General features: G+C 52.8%; 1 protein-coding gene across 3 annotated transcripts in view; it reads left to right on the forward strand.

Moving 5' to 3' along the window:
* Nucleotides 1–16,536, forward strand: part of HRH2 (histamine receptor H2) — a 53,156-nt gene that overhangs the window by 27,509 nt on the left and 9,111 nt on the right. For 2 of the 3 annotated variants that reach the window (XR_012414369.1, XR_006698960.2), the window contains one exon: nucleotides 5,812–5,947. The exons of the other annotated variant lie outside the window; for it this stretch is intronic. The gene's annotated coding sequence lies outside the window, so the exon portion shown is untranslated. The remainder of the gene's footprint in view (nucleotides 1–5,811; nucleotides 5,948–16,536) is intronic. 3 annotated transcript variants of the gene reach the window in all.

A 16,536-nucleotide genomic window follows, 5' to 3' on the forward strand; every position in this document is an offset into this window, starting at 1 on the left:
GAAGTTGCTCAATAAATGTTGCTTTCCTTTCTCTTCCCACAGACCATGGCTTTGCCTTCCAGGATGCTGGTCTGTGGAACTGACCCTTTCATTCATCTGTTTGTTCATTTGTTCATTCATTCATTTGCAAACATTCATCCAATTCCCACCACATGCCAGGAATCATGATGAATACTGGGGGTGTAGAAATGAGATTTTTTTGGGGTTTATGGTGATGACGTTATGGAAAATCAGTGGCACAGCCCTGGTCTCAGCTCTGCCGGCACTCACCTTGTATCCTGAGCAAGTTCCTCCCCATCTCAGGCCTCGGTTTGCTCATCTCATAGAGAGTTGATCTACCCTCACCGGGCTTCCTACTTGCCGTCCAGAGTTGCCTGAAGCTCACATGAGCGAAAGGACACAAACATGCTCTGCCGTCTCCCAACAGGACATAAGTCAGACTCAAGAAAAGCTTGTGTGGATGCTGCAGACCCACCAACAAGGTTTCCAGGTTCTGGAGTTGTGGGGGCAAAACTGCCTAGTGAGACCCCTGCATATTCCCTCTGGTCCTTGTAGCTACTACCCCCATTCCCAGGGGTGGAGTGTCCCTCCATAGACTTGGATCTGGGGCCCTCTGCTCCCTCACCACTGTCCATCTGAAGCAAGCCTGTTGCTCCTGCATTGAACTGTGGCCTCAGGCCCTGGACCCGGTCCCTCAAATCCACCCTCCAAGTGCACACCTGGAAACTTCCGCTTCCAGTCCTGATGGGCAAAACGCCCACCTACCATATCCTTGCGCAATCTCTTATTCAGGAGGCAGCTGGAGTGCAAAGCCTACTCAGTTTACAAAGCTTAAAAAAGAAAAAAATACAGGGATGTGGTTCAGCTAGAAGGTGGTTGCCACTCCTGGGTTTAGTCTTGTATATCCCTTTGTATTTGCCATTACCTGTTTGAGCCCTGGGTTAATAAGCCGCCTTTTCAGCTGGGTCCTTAAGGGAACTTCTTCATTCAATAAGCACTTAACAATAGCTGACATTCATTGAGCACCCACTACTGGCCTGTTTTCATGCCTGACATTGTTTCTAGGCATTAATTGTTCCTCGGGAGCATCCTACTCCCACCCCTGCACCCAGTGCTAAGGGCATGAAGTGAGATAGAGCATCTCCCACCCCCTGTCACCCTCGGCCACCTGCAATTGCTCATGGTCTAGTTAAGAAGCTGACTGGTCAGATTCAGAGCCACACATGCCAAGGATTGAAGCCCGGATGGGGCTGGCACGTGGGCCCAGGAGCCCACCCCGGAGAGTAGACCTCTGAGCTTTTAAATGCAAATGAGAAGACCCTTTCATCCAAGGCAGGACTGGACCCTTGAGACTCAGGGCCTCACTTCATCCTCCACACAACCCCGTGAAGCAGGGACTTGCTTAATCTCCACTTTACAGATGGGAAAACTGAGGCTCACAGAAGTCAAGTAAACTGCCCCAAGGGACACAACCCAAAATTGCGATCTGAGCAACAACAGAAATAGCAGCGCCTGCCATAGACTGTCCTCTGGGTGCCCGGCATGCTGCAGGGTATGAGTGTCCATCTCCTGTTCTGATCCTTGCGGGCACCCTGGGTGAGGGGCTGTGAAGAAACAAAGGCCAGCAGAGAGGCAGTGCCTGCCAGGGTCATGCATGCAGCCATGGAGGCAGGGCCAGAGCCGAGTCCAGGGCCCATGCTCCTGGAGAGCACAGCTGTGGTCTGTCCTCCAGTGGTGCAGGGGCAGAGGGCTTTGGCAGAGAAGGGTTGGGGAGCCAGTCAGAGGGCCCCACACCGTGGTTGAGGGCATGGAGGGCGGAGGTAGCCAAGAACAGCCAGAGGTTGATATTCCCACTAAGACTGCCAGGGCGATCAGGGCCTCATGTGTCCCTCGATAAGTTCGGCTCCCAGTTTCCCTGCTGGCTGATAGCATGTCCTTCCAGCTCTCCGTCTGGGGTCAAACCCGCACTGACCCAGAGCCCTTATCACTGCCAAGATTGGGCTGTCTGCCTGAGCCAAGAATTCCAAAGGGAACTGAGCCAGCCTGCCCTGGGTGGGGTGGGGGCACCATCGGCCAAGGGGTGACTCCAGAAGATAGAGTGGCCAAGCTGGTTGGTCCTCCCTTCCCTGTGGCCAACTAGCAGCCCCCCAACAACGTTCCTGCCCGGCCTCTATGAGTGCTCTTTGCAGCACACCCAGGGCAGCTCACCCCACAGTCAGGGGCCCCGGCTGGTCCCACCATTCGAGAACCTGCTGTCTGCCTTGTGGGCAGACACCATCTGCCCCTCATCACCCCTCATCACCTCTCCCCTGTCTGCTCTCAGATACCCCTGCTCCCAGCCTCTCCCTGTCTGCTCCGTCACTCACAGTGAGCTCCCTAAATCATGAATCTCAGTGTAGTGCCCTGCTCAGGACTCTCCTCTGCCTCCCACGGCCGCCTACACATAGGTAGCCCTGTGTCCATTTCCTGTGGCTGCCATAACAAATCCCTACCAGCCTAGTGGCCAAACATAACACACGTTATTCTGTTGCAATTCAGAAGGCCAGATGTCTGAGATCAAGGTGTTAGCAGGGCTGGTTCCTTCTGAAGGCTTCCAGAGAGCCTCCCTTTCCTTACCTTGCCCCACTTGTAGTTAGCCTGCATGCCTTGGCTTAGGGCCCCTCTCATATCACTCCAGCCTTTTGCTTCCAAGGTCACGTCACCTTCTGCTCTGCTGTAGCCAGCTCTCTCCGTCTACCTCCTTGTTAGAAAGACACTTGCAATTGCACTGAGGCCCGCCTGGGTAACCCATGCTACTCTAGAGCCCCAGCTTAAATTTCGTAACGTCATCGAATCTGCAAAGTCCATTTTGCCGCGTAAGGTAACATTCTCAAAGGATTAGGATGTGGACACATTTGGGGGCCATTATTCAGCCTCCCACAAGTCCCAACCCTCTGGCCCACCCTGATTTGGTCCCTGCCCACTGTCTTGCTGCCTTTCCTGCCACCTCCCCAGCCCCATCCACCACCCTCTGCCCCAGCCAGAATAAACCACCCAGAGCCCAGTGAGAAGCATTTACCAAGGACTTGCCACCTGCCAGCACTGTTTGCGGTAGAGCAGTGCGCAAGTCTGAGGCCCTCTTCTCATAGGAATGTGACTCTGCAGCAGGCATTCTCACAGTGTGGCCCCCACCCGCAGGGGACTCCCAGAAACAGAGGAGCTGGCCTGGGCCGCCAGCCTTACTGAGTGGCAGAGCTAGAATTTGAGCCTGAGTCTCTCTGATCCCAAAGCCTAGACTCTAGGGTGAAATGCTCTCTGGATTTGAACTTGGCCCTGTTTTTGACTGTCACCTCCGTGCTAGCCCTACACATACCAGATGGGGAAAATGAGGACCAGGGAGGCAAGTGACCTGTCTGAGGTGTGAAGCAAACTCAGGAAAGGCTGGGAGGAGAACCCTGTGTTTCTGGACCCCTGCCTAGGTCTCTTTGAGCCCTTTCCCCACCCATTCACTTGTTCATGGTAATCTCCCAAGGCGGGAGATAATATTCATTAGCACCTGGGCTATCACGGTCTCCGGGCGTGGCCCTTCCTCATGCCTATACACTCCCTGGGCCTGTGCCTGTGGCTTCACTACTCCTGATGTCTGGAGGGCTGGAGTCACAGCTGGTGCCTCCCCACTCCTTCCAGCTTTTCTTCTGTCCCCCCATCAGCTCAGCATCCCAACTGGCCCCTGACTGGCTCCCTGAATTTGCTTTCCTTCCCTCTGTGAGGTTTTCAGGCATAAGTTGGATTATACTCCACTTCTCCTATTGCTTAGAGTAAAACAGCAAATTCTTATTCCCATCTCCAAGGCCCTGCCCTGCCACGACCTCCTCTCCTGCCCCTCTGGCTCCCCTCAGCCCACATGGTGTCTAACCCCACGCAGGCTCCCCTCAGCCCAGGCCCTCTTCTTCCCCCTCTTGACTTACCCTATTGGTTTAACGTCTGCTCCCCCTAGACCGTAAGCTCCATAGGACAGGCCCCTGTCTGTGTTGTTCACTACTAGACCCTAACACGTGGCACTGTGCCTGGCACAGAACAGGCCCAGGAATATTGCTGGTTGAATAAATGAATGAGTGAATGTCTTGTTCTAGGCCCCCAAGAACCCTGAGAAGTGAACCCACCCCCACTGTAGAGATCAGGAAACCACGTCTCTAAGAGAGAAGTTCCAGAAACCTCATAAGAACTCAGAGATTCCTGGTTCCCGTTTTTAGCTTGGATGGCACGATAAGCCTCCCTGCAAATACTGGCATCGGGGCAGGTTTCCTGGCAGAACCCAGCACCAGCTCTGAATCACAGAACCGTGGGGTGGGAACAGCCTAACCCCTCTCCAGCTCCAGCACAGATGAACCCGGGAAGGTGGTGCGACTTCTGGCCAATAGCATAGACAGCAAGCTTCTGAGTCAGGATTGGAATCCGGAGTTCCCAACAACCTGGGCTGCATCCACAGCATCGCCACGGCATGTCCTGGTTTGGCCAGAAGTCAGGGGCACAGCTTGAGGAGCAAGACTGACTTTATCTTTTGCTCCAAATCCAATCTCAGAAGATGCGGCTGCAGCCACGTGTCTGATACACACACTTCTCAAGAAGAGCTGTTGCCCAGAAGATAAGTTTCCTTAAGGGCCTGAATGTGTTCACCCCCTTCAAGAGCCCCAGCTTGTTCACTTATACATTCAGCTTTACTGAAATGCTCCCTTTAGCACATGGTTTCAGTGTTCCTGCCCGGCCTCTATGAGTGCCCTTTGCATTACGCCCAGGGCAGCTCACCCCACAGTCAGGGGCCCCGGCTGGCCCCGCCACTCAGGAACCTTCTGGCTGCCTTGTGAAGCTGGAGCCCTGTCTCACAGCTGCTGGGGGTGCTCTCCTGGGCTGCTGGAGGGTGGGCCTGCCTGGCATGAGTCATGGCCCCACCACTTACTGGTTTGACGACTTCGGGCAAGTCACTCTCCAGTCTGAGCTGCAGCTTCTTTACTGTAAAATGCTGATAATCATCAGACTTACTTGGAAAAGTCAGAAAAGGCATAAAGGGCACAGACATTTAGCATAATTCCTGGCATGTGACGGGTATTTCAGCAAATGAGAATTTTCATTCTTCACCATCCATTTCGTTTTCTTGTTCCTGTCTGTCTGCCTGCCTGCCTTTTTCTTTCTTTCCATTTTATTGTAAGTTTTTTTCAAGCTACATTTGACATATTATAGAAGTCACCTGTTTGAAGTGGACAGTTCAGTGGTTTCTAGTATGTGCATGGAGTTGTGCATCTACAATCACAATCCATTTTAGAACATTTCACCACCCCCAAAAGAAGCCCTGCACCTGTGAGCTGACCCCCACGCTCCCTGCGCTCCACTCCCTGCACCTTCACACCGAGGTGGCCACGCGTCTGCTTTCGGCCTCTCTGGACCTGCCTGTGTGACATTTCATGGAACGGGTGCTCTTCTGTGCCTGGCTCCCTCACGTAGCGTAACATTGCCACGGTGCTATCTTTATTTTCCGCCTTTTTTTCCTTTGCCTCTTTCTTCCATCCTTTTTGCTGTGATTTTTCCTTCCCCTGTTTCTTCTGTCCTTCCCTTTCTTCCCTCCAAGGGCCCATTTTTCCTTCCCCAAGTGTTTGGGCTTTAGGGCGGCTCGTGGCCTCTGCAGGCCCTGGGTGGAGAGCTCGAGGCTGCACCCTGGGCCACCGGGGCCCCAATCCCTGCCCGCCCAGCTTCTCAGGGCCTGCACTTCTGCACAGCAGCCACGCGGAGCAACGGCGCCAGCACACAGTTAATCCTCTTCCTCTTCTGTCTCTTCAGAGAGTTTGGGGAGTGAGAGCCCCTCCCACTCCTGGAGAGGAAGTCAGGGGAAGGAGAGCAGAGAGGAGGTGGGAAGCCCTTTACAGCCTCAAAAGTCAAGGAGAATAAATCGTGGCCCCCCAGGAGTCACTGAAAGGTAGAGAACCTTCCTACATGGGTCTGGGGATGGTGACTGGAAGCCATCTGGAGACTCTGGCTTCTACCTGTGAACCCCTCCTTCCCCTCACCTGCCCTGCCTTTGCCCTGATCTACACCTCCTGGCTCCCTCTGAGCGGGTCTGAAGGTGCTACCTTCCCAGGGACCGAGATGGGGCGGGAAGGGGCACCATGCCTTCAGGGCCACTGCTAGTACGTTTGTACCCTTAAGAAGGAGCATGGCGGCTGGGCGTGGTGGCTCACGCCTGTAATACTGGCGCTTTGGGAGGCTGAAGCGGTGGACCACCTAAGGTCAGGAGTTTGAGACCAGCCTGGCCAACATGGTGAAACCCCATCTCTACTAAAAATACAAAAATTAGCTGGGAGTGGTGGTGCATGCCTGTAATCCCAGCTGCTCGGGAGGCTGAAGCAGGAGAATCGCTTGAACCTGGGAGGCAGAGGTTGCAGTGCACTCCAGCCTGGGTGACAGAGCCAGACTCCATCTCCAAAAAAAAAAAAAAGCACAGAAAGGTGAACAAATGAGGAAAAGGCCCTTCCTCCAGGGGACCCGGCCTGGGGTGCACAGCCTGGCAAGCAGAGGAAGGGCTCATGGCAGGCCCTTGCCCCCTTCACCTGATGCCTTTGTGCAGAGAACGGCCTGCACAGCCGTATGGGGGCTGCGTATTTTCCAGACCCTTCAGGAGACAGCCCAGCAAAAGGCAGGGGTCAGAAAGCTTTTCCTGCAAAGGGCCAGATAGCAAATATTTTAGGCTGTGCAGCCCATTTGATCCCTGTTGCAGTGCCGCAGCTCTGCCCTTGTAGGGTGAAAGCAGCCACAGACCGTACATAAATGGATGGAGATGGCTGTGTTCTCATAAAACTGTATTTATGAACACAAAAATTTGAGCTGCATATCATTTTCACAGGGTCACAAAATGTTATTCTATTATTTTTCAACCATTTTGACAAAAACAGGTGGTGGGCTCAATTTGCCTGTGGGCTATGGTTTGCCAACCCTGGCGTGGGGGAAGAAATGTGTGCCATTTCCAGCCCCTGCCTGTGTGACCTTGGGCAGGTGGCTTGCCCTCTCTGAGCCTCAGCATGCTCATCTGCAAAATGGGGATAAAAATGCCTCCCTGAGAGAACTAGGATAAGATTTAGCACCGATTTATGCAAAGCGCCTGGCACACAGCAAATGCTTAGTAAGTGGCAGCCTTTATTTATTTATTTATTTTCCCCATGGCCCATTTGCCAAGGAGCAGCTGGAAAGTTCAGGGCAGGCTCTGTGGATGCATGTCTCAGCTGTGCTACTGAATTGTTCCAGGGGGGTCCTGACCCTAAGCCTGGTGCCCCCCATCTGAAAACGGGAGACTTGGATCGGTGTCTGGGGACCATTCCAACACTAACTATATATAAATACTTAACAACGGAGAGCGCATGCCAACCCCCCAACTGTGTTGTGTCAAGAATCTTCTGGCAAGGGTGGTGAGGAACGTGTTTTTCATACTAATGAGTCTCTCAAATTCAGTAAAGCGTGTCCTTGTCACGACTTGAGTTGCCGGTCCGGGAGTCGGGGCAGGTGAGGGTGCAGGCTGGGCCCAGGGCGGGACTGCTGAGAGAGCCCCAGCCATGGGGACAGGAGACCAGACCAGACTTCCTCATTCCCTGCCACAGATTGGCTGTGTGAGCTTGGAGAGATCGCATCCCCCTCTTGAGTCCCAATTTCCCCATCTGTAAAAGAGGGCTAAGAATTCTGGCAGCTGTCCCTGTCCCTGAAGCAGCAGTGGTGAGTCACAGGGCTCCCTGTTTTGGGGTGTTCATTACACTCGCAGTGGCTGTTTGTGGCAGAGCATTCAGAGAGTGGAAGGGGGTGTGCCTGCATTGCAGGGCGTACACAGCCCTTGAGGCTCTCCTGGGGTAGGAGGACCGTTCCCTCCCCGCCCTGCCTGGAGATAGGAAGTCGAGGTGGTCCCGACTGCCCCAAACTGGCAGGTGGTGCTACACAGCCATCAGTGTGCCTGCTTCTCCTGTCTCTGATCCATGCAGAAAGCTGCAGAAGGTAGCGAGGGCCTCACAGACGGGAGGTCGCAGGTCCATGGAGGACACTCAGTCCCTCCTCATGTGAGGACTGACCACATCCCTTTGTCACCCAGGGACACTGTCAGGGTGGGTGGCAGGGCTGTCCCCAATGCCCAGAGGATTCAGGGAACTTCTCCTTCTCATGCTGAATCTGGAGACACAGAGTTTTAAAGCTTACTGTGAAAATGGAAGATAAAATGGAAAGTCATAGAGAACCCCATGTCTGTTGCCATCCTTCCTAGTCCCTGAAGTCCCAGCTCGACGCTCCCTTCCCATCTTGGTGTGGGTGCAGACATGGCCTTGGTATCACGGTGGTAAGAGGATGCACACGCTCGCGTTCTGCCCTGCTTTCGTTCCACCTGGTCTTCGTTCCTGAGCAGGCAGCAAGTCTCTCCCTTTTGTGGCTGCTGAGTTTCCTGCTGTCTCCCCCATTCACTCGTCCCTTACGAGACACTCTCACAAACTGGGAAGCCATCTATGACATGGCGGCGGTCTGTTGCCAGAGCTCTGAAGGCCGACCTCCCCAGTTGGCTGGCTGGCTGACATGGGGCAAGTGACTTCCTCTCTCTCAAACTCTGTGTCTTCTTCATCTGAAAAATGGAGCTGATCATTCCAGCGCCTCCCTCCCAGGGCTGGGGAAGGAACAGTTGAGTGAGCGCCCTTGCCCCAGTAGTGGAGCTTGGCACGCACACCTGGACGTGCCCAGGTGTAAGATACTTTGTTTTATTCTGCTCTGGGACCTTATAGGCCACCACTTCACAGATGATGGAAAAACTTAAATTTTCCGGGTCAGGGAGCTCAGCCACTTCCAGTAGTAAACATGGTGGCTTTGGAAATGGCACGCAGTCCCTGCAGGCTTCTCTCCCCTCCCCACCTGCATCCCCCCAGTGTAAGTCCCCAGAGGCTGTCTGGCCCCAGTGGCATTCTCTGGGCCACTCCAGACCTGTCTTGTCAGCTTCTCTATCCATGGCAGCCACGTGGACATAGTTGGCCGGCTCCTGGGCTCTCCCTGGCACTGTCCAAAGCCAGCTACATCGCCCTGCAGGCCTTTGTCTCTGCTATGGGTCCCCACCCCAGGACACCCTAGCAGGCAGTCCCCAAGTCTCAGCCATGTGCTGAGGCTCACTGTGGGCTCTGGGAGATTTTAACGATCTGCAGCCCCTGTGGAGGAGAGGAAGGAGGAACTGGGGTACAGCTTGAGGCCTCCTAGCTGCTATTTCTGTTCCCCTGCAGGGGCCCCTTCCTCTGAGACAGCCTTGTTCTGAGCTTCTAGATGGGAAGTGAAGCACAGCCTCTGTGCTTTCAGACTCCCCCAAACTCGCCTTCTAGTGACTCCCGCTCCCCTGCCATCCAGGTTTTGACCCAACAGGAGAGTGTTGGGAGTAGGAAGCAGGGCCCAGCCTAGCACTGAACTCAGCCCACCACCCCACTCCCCAGGTGGTGCCCCCTTCACCCTGGGTGGTGGGGAACGGCTCACAGGGGCTCTTGCAAACCTAAAGCACATTGACTCTCTCTCCACCGTTTCTGTTTGGGACTTAAGAAATTGTGTCTGCCTTCACCTGCCATTGCTGCCTGAGTGGCAGGGCCAGTGCCGATGACACAGACAAGCCAGGGCCAGGAGCCGTGCCGTCTCCCTGCATTGCAAAGTCCAGCCCAGCCTGCCCCACCTGACAAGCATCTCACGCTGCCCAGCACGTTGACCCTCTCCCAACAATTACCTGGTAATGGTGACTACTAACCATCGCTACCCTGGTAACAGTTGAGGCTGGTGGAGTCAGACTTTAGGGAGCTGGCTGACCTTGGGCATGCTGATTAACCTTTCCAAGCCTCGGTTTCTTCACTTGTCAAAGGGGATGTTACTAGTACCTGTTTCAAAAAGTTGTTACAAGGATTAAAAGAAAGAATAATATAGAGGCTGGAGAACAGTGTCCAGCACACAGTGAGCCCCAGGGGTACACCAGCTCGCGCGGGAGTAGGTGCGAGAAAACCCTTCCCTATTGTTGCATCTGGCTGTTGTCTCTTCTTCACTCTATGATAACATCTTCATGCAGGGAACACTTTGTTTCTTTCAGATTATTTGCCTAGAAACGGAATTTCTGGGAACAATTACTGGCTAAAGGGGAGGGTATTTGAAGCCTTTTGCCACACTTCGCCTCGCTGTTTTCTAGACAGGCTGGGGGAGCCTCCCTGCTGCCAGCCCCATCAGGTTATTACTTCCTCGAAGCCACATCAGCAAGAGGGCCCTAGAAGTGCTGTGGGGGCGGCAGACTAAGGCAGAGGGCATAGACCGCACGGAGAAGGGGTCACCAGCATTTAAGGATGGGCGAGGGGACAGGGAAGAGGGGAGAGGAATCCTCGAAGGGGCTGAGAAGGAACCGTCTGAGAGGTCCCCAGGTCCAAGGCCTGAGCCATTCAGAGGCTACAGAGCCAGTAAAGGTCTCAAACCAAAGAAACTGGCACGGCGATTCAGGGCCTACATGCAGGACACAGCACTCAACAGGCCCAGGCAATTCCCAGCTCTGCCAGGCACTGCTCAAGGCCCAGGGGCAAACAGTAGGCCTCTCTGAACCTCAGTTTCCCCATCTACAAAATGGGCGTGACACTTCGCCTGCGTCTCAGAGCTGGGATGTAATGAGGGATCGTGACTGATACTGAGAACTGCCTGTGTGTGAGCCGCCGTTGGCATGAGTGGGCAGGAGCCTGGGGGTTTCCCTCAGTTTGAAAAAAAACATTTCACGGTTTTGAGGAGAGGGCGCGTGAAGTCAGCCCATCTGAAAGTGGCAGTTATTGAAAAGTTCGAGCAGCTGGGCAGGGCAAACACAGTCCAGGACTTGGGAGACCTGAGCGTGACCCCGATTCTGGAGCAGCGTGGGCCAACTCTGGGCCCCCTCTGAGTTCGGCCTTGTGCATTATAAGGCGGGGAGCTCCCCACTTTGCCATGGGGCCGACCTGGACTTCGCAAGACTCCACCACTCACTGTGAGTCCTGGGCAAGCGACTGAAGTTCTTTGGGCCAAGACGCCCTCATCTGTTAGAGATAAGAACAGGATAAATATCTATCATATCAATCACGTGGATGTTGTAAAAGTTAAGCGACAGTGTGGATGTTAAGGGCCTCCTCCATGCATACTCTTGTGGTTTTATTACCAGCAATCCTAGGTCAGTAGCAGGAAGTGGATGGCAGGGAGGTGGGGGAGGGACTTCGCAGGAAGTAGGGCTCCCACGCCTTCACTTCTTCCACCGGAGGGTCTGCAACACACTCAGCGCCGCCTACTGGCTGTGTGACCCCCTTGCCAGGTCTTCTAACCTCTCTGTGCCTTAACTTCCTCTTCTATAAGACGGGGAGAATCTCAGCACCTGCCCCATGGGGTTGGAGTGAGAAGGAACTGAGTTAAGACATAGAAAATGCTAGAGACGGGCCACAGTGCAGCAGGAGCTCAGCGGACGGTGGCCTTGAGTGGTAGTTCTTAGGCCTCAGCCCAGGCTTTGCGCCTAGTGGAGGTGGCAGGAGTCCGGTTCCTCTGCTCACCAGCTATGTGACTTTGGTCAGGGCGTTCAACCCCAGGGAAGGCCAGTCCTCTCTTCTGTAAAGTCCCCGCTAGCATGACTGCTGGTGGCGTGGGGGATCCCAGGCTGAGCACCCAGTGCATGCTCAAAGACCGTGCTGAGTCACACATTTTGCCTAAAGTTTTACCTTTAAAGAGGATGCCCATGAAAATTGCCCAGACCCACTCCCCTGCAGCCTCATCTCTCCCAGCAGTGAGTGAATATGCTTTGCCAGAGAGGCAAGCTCCCTTCCCCATTCCCCCACTGGAGTATTCACCGCCCCATGCAGTCATAGAATTTGAAGAAGGGCCATCCCGGTCACAGACTGAGTCCAGTCATTGTTCAATTCACAACACTCTCCCTGCTCTACAGCCTTCAGTGGCTCCCCAGTGCCTGCCAGATCACACACAAATTCCTCAATCAAGACCTTCATGCTCCGACTACAGAATCCCTTCTGCCCTTCTCATCTTCTTCCGCCCCATGCTTCTTCCTCTTCGGCTGAGATAGGCCATTCCCTGTTCTCAGAGAATACCCCAGAGCTCAGGCTGCTGTCTGCCTGAAGAGCCTTACCCACCTTCCCAAACACCCCTCATGGCAACAGGCCCAACTCAAACGCCACCTGCTCCATGTAGCCTCCCGTGAACTCCAGAGCCAGAAATGGCTTTTGTGCCACACAGTCTTGCTGGTGCACGCCCACTCACACTCACGGGCAACACACCCATGCACACTCAGGCACTGGAGCACACACACGCTCTTGTGTGCAAGCAGACCTGCCCTTGTGTGTAGTTTACACCTGTGCGTACACTGGCACACCTACCTGCAGACGCTCGCTTATAGGCTCCTGTTATCACACAGGCAGTTCTGTTTTTACACTGCAGCAATTAACCCAAACGTTTTCTCACCCTTGAGTTGCTGGAGACCAGCAACCCTGCCTAGATCATCTCCGTGTCCCTCGTATTATCCCTCTGTACCATTCTGCCTGATCCATTTAGCCCGCCCCACAGGAAGCAGCATGTCATCGTGGGAGGGAAGCGTGCTTTGAAGTCAGCTAGCCCTGGGTTCAGATTTGAGCGTTGCTACTGCGTGACCTGGGGCAGCTCTTACTTATGTGGAGCCTCACGTTCATGGTCTGTTAAATGCACACACCTGTTCTCGCTTTATCGTACCATTGAGAAAGTTAAACAGAAAAAAGATGCAAAACACCTAGCTCAGGCCTCAGAACGGGAACACTCAGTAAATGCTACTTCTTGCCAGGCATTTATTCATTCACCAGCAAATTCAGGGATCCTGCTAGAGTCACAGCCAACCCCTCCCTCTGGCAGCCTCCAGGTCAGGTCCGAGGCTGTAGCTCAGGAGTGTTCAGGGATAGGGGTCCCAGGAGCTCCCTCATCACAATTCCCTTTGTGGGCCTAAAGCTCCCAGACCTTCACTTTCCCTTTATCATGGAAGATATTAAAAAGGGGTTAAGGCCTGTGACTGACAACTGTTGATCTCAAGTAAGTCCCACGGGGTTCACTGCACCTCACTGGGTGCAAAAGCAAACCCAGGATGTTTGCAAAGCTCTTGCTGGGAGTCTCCCCGGCCTGCTCAGCGGCCTGCTCATGCTGCCTGTTAACGCAGGAAGAAGTGAGCCCTGCCTTAAAGGGGGATCCCTGCCGTTCCCACCGCCCCTCAGTCTCCACTTCTTCAAAGCAGACCCTGAGGGCGGGCAAACCCTCTGTGCTTACTTCCAGAAAACCAGGAGAAGGCCTTGAGAAAAGAATTCCTTTCATGAGCAGAGGGCTGCAGTGTGGGCATTTGGGCATATTGGGTAATGTTGATTTGTGGCAGAAAACAAGGGGGAATGAAAAGAACACCGTGATTGGTCTCCAGGTGACTTTGTGTCCTGAAATTTCCACCACGGCATATTTTAAAACAACCAAAAAAAGGTATGGTCTAGAGAAAAGGGTCCCCCCCAATTTTTGCAAAAGCCTAAGGCAGTAAGAAAGATCTCTCGGGAGGTGGGTTGTGGCTGGCCCCAAGGATAGGAGCCAACCCCTCTTCTCCCCAACCTCCTGCACTTCCATTTCCTCTTAAAGGAGTGACGTCCTGGTGACCCAGTTCCCAGGATGAAACTGACCCTCTCAGTCTGGGGTTTCCGTGTGTTGTTCAGTACAGGATCAGCCCACAGCCTCAGCACACAGTCCCTCTACTGTCAGGTTTTTGTTTGTTTGTTTGTTTGTGCTTTGTTTTTTTTATTTGAGACAGAGTCTCTCTCTGTCTCCCAGGCTGGAGTGCAGTGGCGCGATCTCGGCTCACTGCAAGCTCTGCCTCCCGGGTTCACGCCATTCTCCTGCCTCAGCCTCCCGAGTAGCTGGGACCGCAGGCGCCCACCACCACGCCCGGCTAATTTTTTGTATTTTTAGTAGAGACGGAGTTTCACTGTGTTAGCCAGGATGGTCTCGATCTGATCTCCTGGCCTCATGATCCACCCACCTCAGCCTCCCAAAGTGCTGGGATTCCAGGCGTGAGCTACTGTCAGTTTTTAGGGACCCTCAGGGACAAAACATTTACAAAGGCGGAGAAAGAGAAGGATTCCCTGAAATTTCAAAACATTCCACTTCTCCCATCTCATCTCATGGCTTTCACAGCCTCTTCTTCAGGACTGCTCCTGTTGTACAGATGTGGAGAGGGACTGAGGAACAGAGATGGATGGAGTTGTCTGAGACCCAGCAGCGGTGGATGAGGAAGGCTCAGACAGAATGCAGGACTCCTGGTTCCGAATCTCACACCTCCTCCCATTCACTCCTAGCACGCAGTTGCTGCTCAGATGTTTGTTGAAGTGGTAAACCTCCTTCACTATCTCCCTCCGGTGCTCCTGCCCACAAGACTCTTACAGGCTGGTGGTGAGAAGGTAGATGGTGAAATGAAGCCAGAAAGTGGGTACCGGCTACTGGAAACAGGCGGGGAGAAGCTCAACTGCTTCTGACCATCTGTGAAATTGGGAAGTCAGAAGACAGGAGAATCACTATCCAAACTGAGATTTATTGGGGTTCTCATTCATTCGTTAACACACATGAACACCTACTATAAACTTGGACAAGGTAGATGATGAAAGATCCAATGCCTGCCTTTATGACACTCCTGTTTAGTCCAGGAGACAGACAAGTAAGCTGACACCTAACCCAGGGACATAAGTGCCTCGGCAAAGGGGCTGCAGGAGCCAGGAGGGAACCAGTAATTCTGGGAGACCTCAGAGACAGCTGCCTAGAGGAGATGATACTGAACAGAGTATTGAAACAGGAGAAATTGGCCAGGCATGGTGGCTCACACCTGTAATCCCAGCACTTTGGGAGGCAGAGGCAGACAGATCACGAGGTCAGTTTGAGACCAGCCTGACCAACATGGTGAAACCCTGTCTCTACTAAAAATAACAAAAATAAATTAGCTGGACATGATGGCATGCACCTGTAATCCCAGGAGGGGATTAAACCTGTAAACTCAGGAGGCTGTAAACTCAGGAGGCTGAGGGAGGACAATTGCTTGAACCCAGGAGGTGAAGGTTGCAGTGACCTGAGGTCGTGCCACTGCACTCCAGCCTGGGCGACAAAGCAAGACTCTGTCTCAAAAAAAAAAAAAAAAAAAAAAAAAAGTAAAGACACAGGATAAATTGACCAGCAAAAAAGAAAATGCAGGAATTTAAAGCAGTGTGAATAACAAAATCTGTGCAAAGGCACAGATGCAAGAAATAGCAGGGTAACACATACAGATGGTGGTTCTGTCTGATCATTTGTATGATAAGCAGTGGAGGGAAATGGGAAGGGGCACTGGCATTCATCATCCATTGTCCTCACATTAGCCTTGTGAGGCTGCTATTATTAACTCATTTCACAGATGAGAAAATCGAGGCTCAGAGCGGGGCTGAGCAAAGCTACCCACGCCCAGTAGCTCTGAAACCGGGTCCTGTCCCCTGGTGGCTGAACATATTATAACACTGTCCATGTAAAAACACAAGATTCAGATTCAAATAACATTTATTTAGGAATGTGATTAGTCTGAACCCTCTTAACTGCAAGTAGCAGAAACCCAGTTACAAGAGGATGGAGTTTGGGAGATAGGTAACTGACTCATAGAACTGAAGAGACTAAGAGTAGCTTCAAGCGTGGCTGGACCCAAGGGCTCAAATGTCCTCAGGAATTTGTCTTTCTCCAACTTTCAACTCGGCTTTCCACTGTGTTGACTTCCTCTTCAGGTGGAGTCTTCCCATAGAGCCACCAGTGGGTGCAAGCTTCTATCTTAACATCTTTGCAGACCCAGTGGAAAAGTATATCCCTTTCCTACTATTCCAACAAAAAGCTCCAGGCTTCAGTTTCATCAGCTGGATTGGGTCATATGTCTATCCCCGAAACCAACTGTCACGTACCCAACCCTGAAGCCAGGGCAAAGGGAAATAGGTCAACTCCACCTAATCTACAAGGACAAAAAGTGGGGAAGGTCGAATTCCAAAGAAGAATCAAGGTGCTGTTAGCATGAGAAGGGGAATGGAGGATGGAAATGTGAAAACGAGGTGTTTATCACAAACACTTACTGTTCAGCAGACGCCGTGTTATACACACCTATAACCCCATTAGCATCCACTAGCTTCCAGTGTTCTGGCTCAGGGCAAGGAGGGGCCATGGGACCGTGAAGGGGGTTGAAGAAGATTAAACCTACTAGAATCTTTGCAAGTGGTAGGTTGGTGCAAAAGTAATTGCAGATTTTACCATTAAAAGTAATCTATACTAGAGTCTACACAGCATGGGAATCCCAGTTTGGTGTTTCATCCCAGCTTATGCACAGCATGGGGGGCAAGTCAAGTAAGAGAGAGAGAGACTCCTGCCACTGGGCTTTTTAAAGCTAAATATGCATGTCAAAATGCCTCGGATAATCACTTAAAAAACAGAAGGTAGAGATTCCATATGGTATGGAGGAAAGAGAATGAGAAAAAG

Source organism: Macaca fascicularis, chromosome 6 (assembly GCF_037993035.2).
Source record: "Macaca fascicularis isolate 582-1 chromosome 6, T2T-MFA8v1.1".
Taxonomy (NCBI): domain Eukaryota; kingdom Metazoa; phylum Chordata; class Mammalia; order Primates; family Cercopithecidae; genus Macaca; species Macaca fascicularis.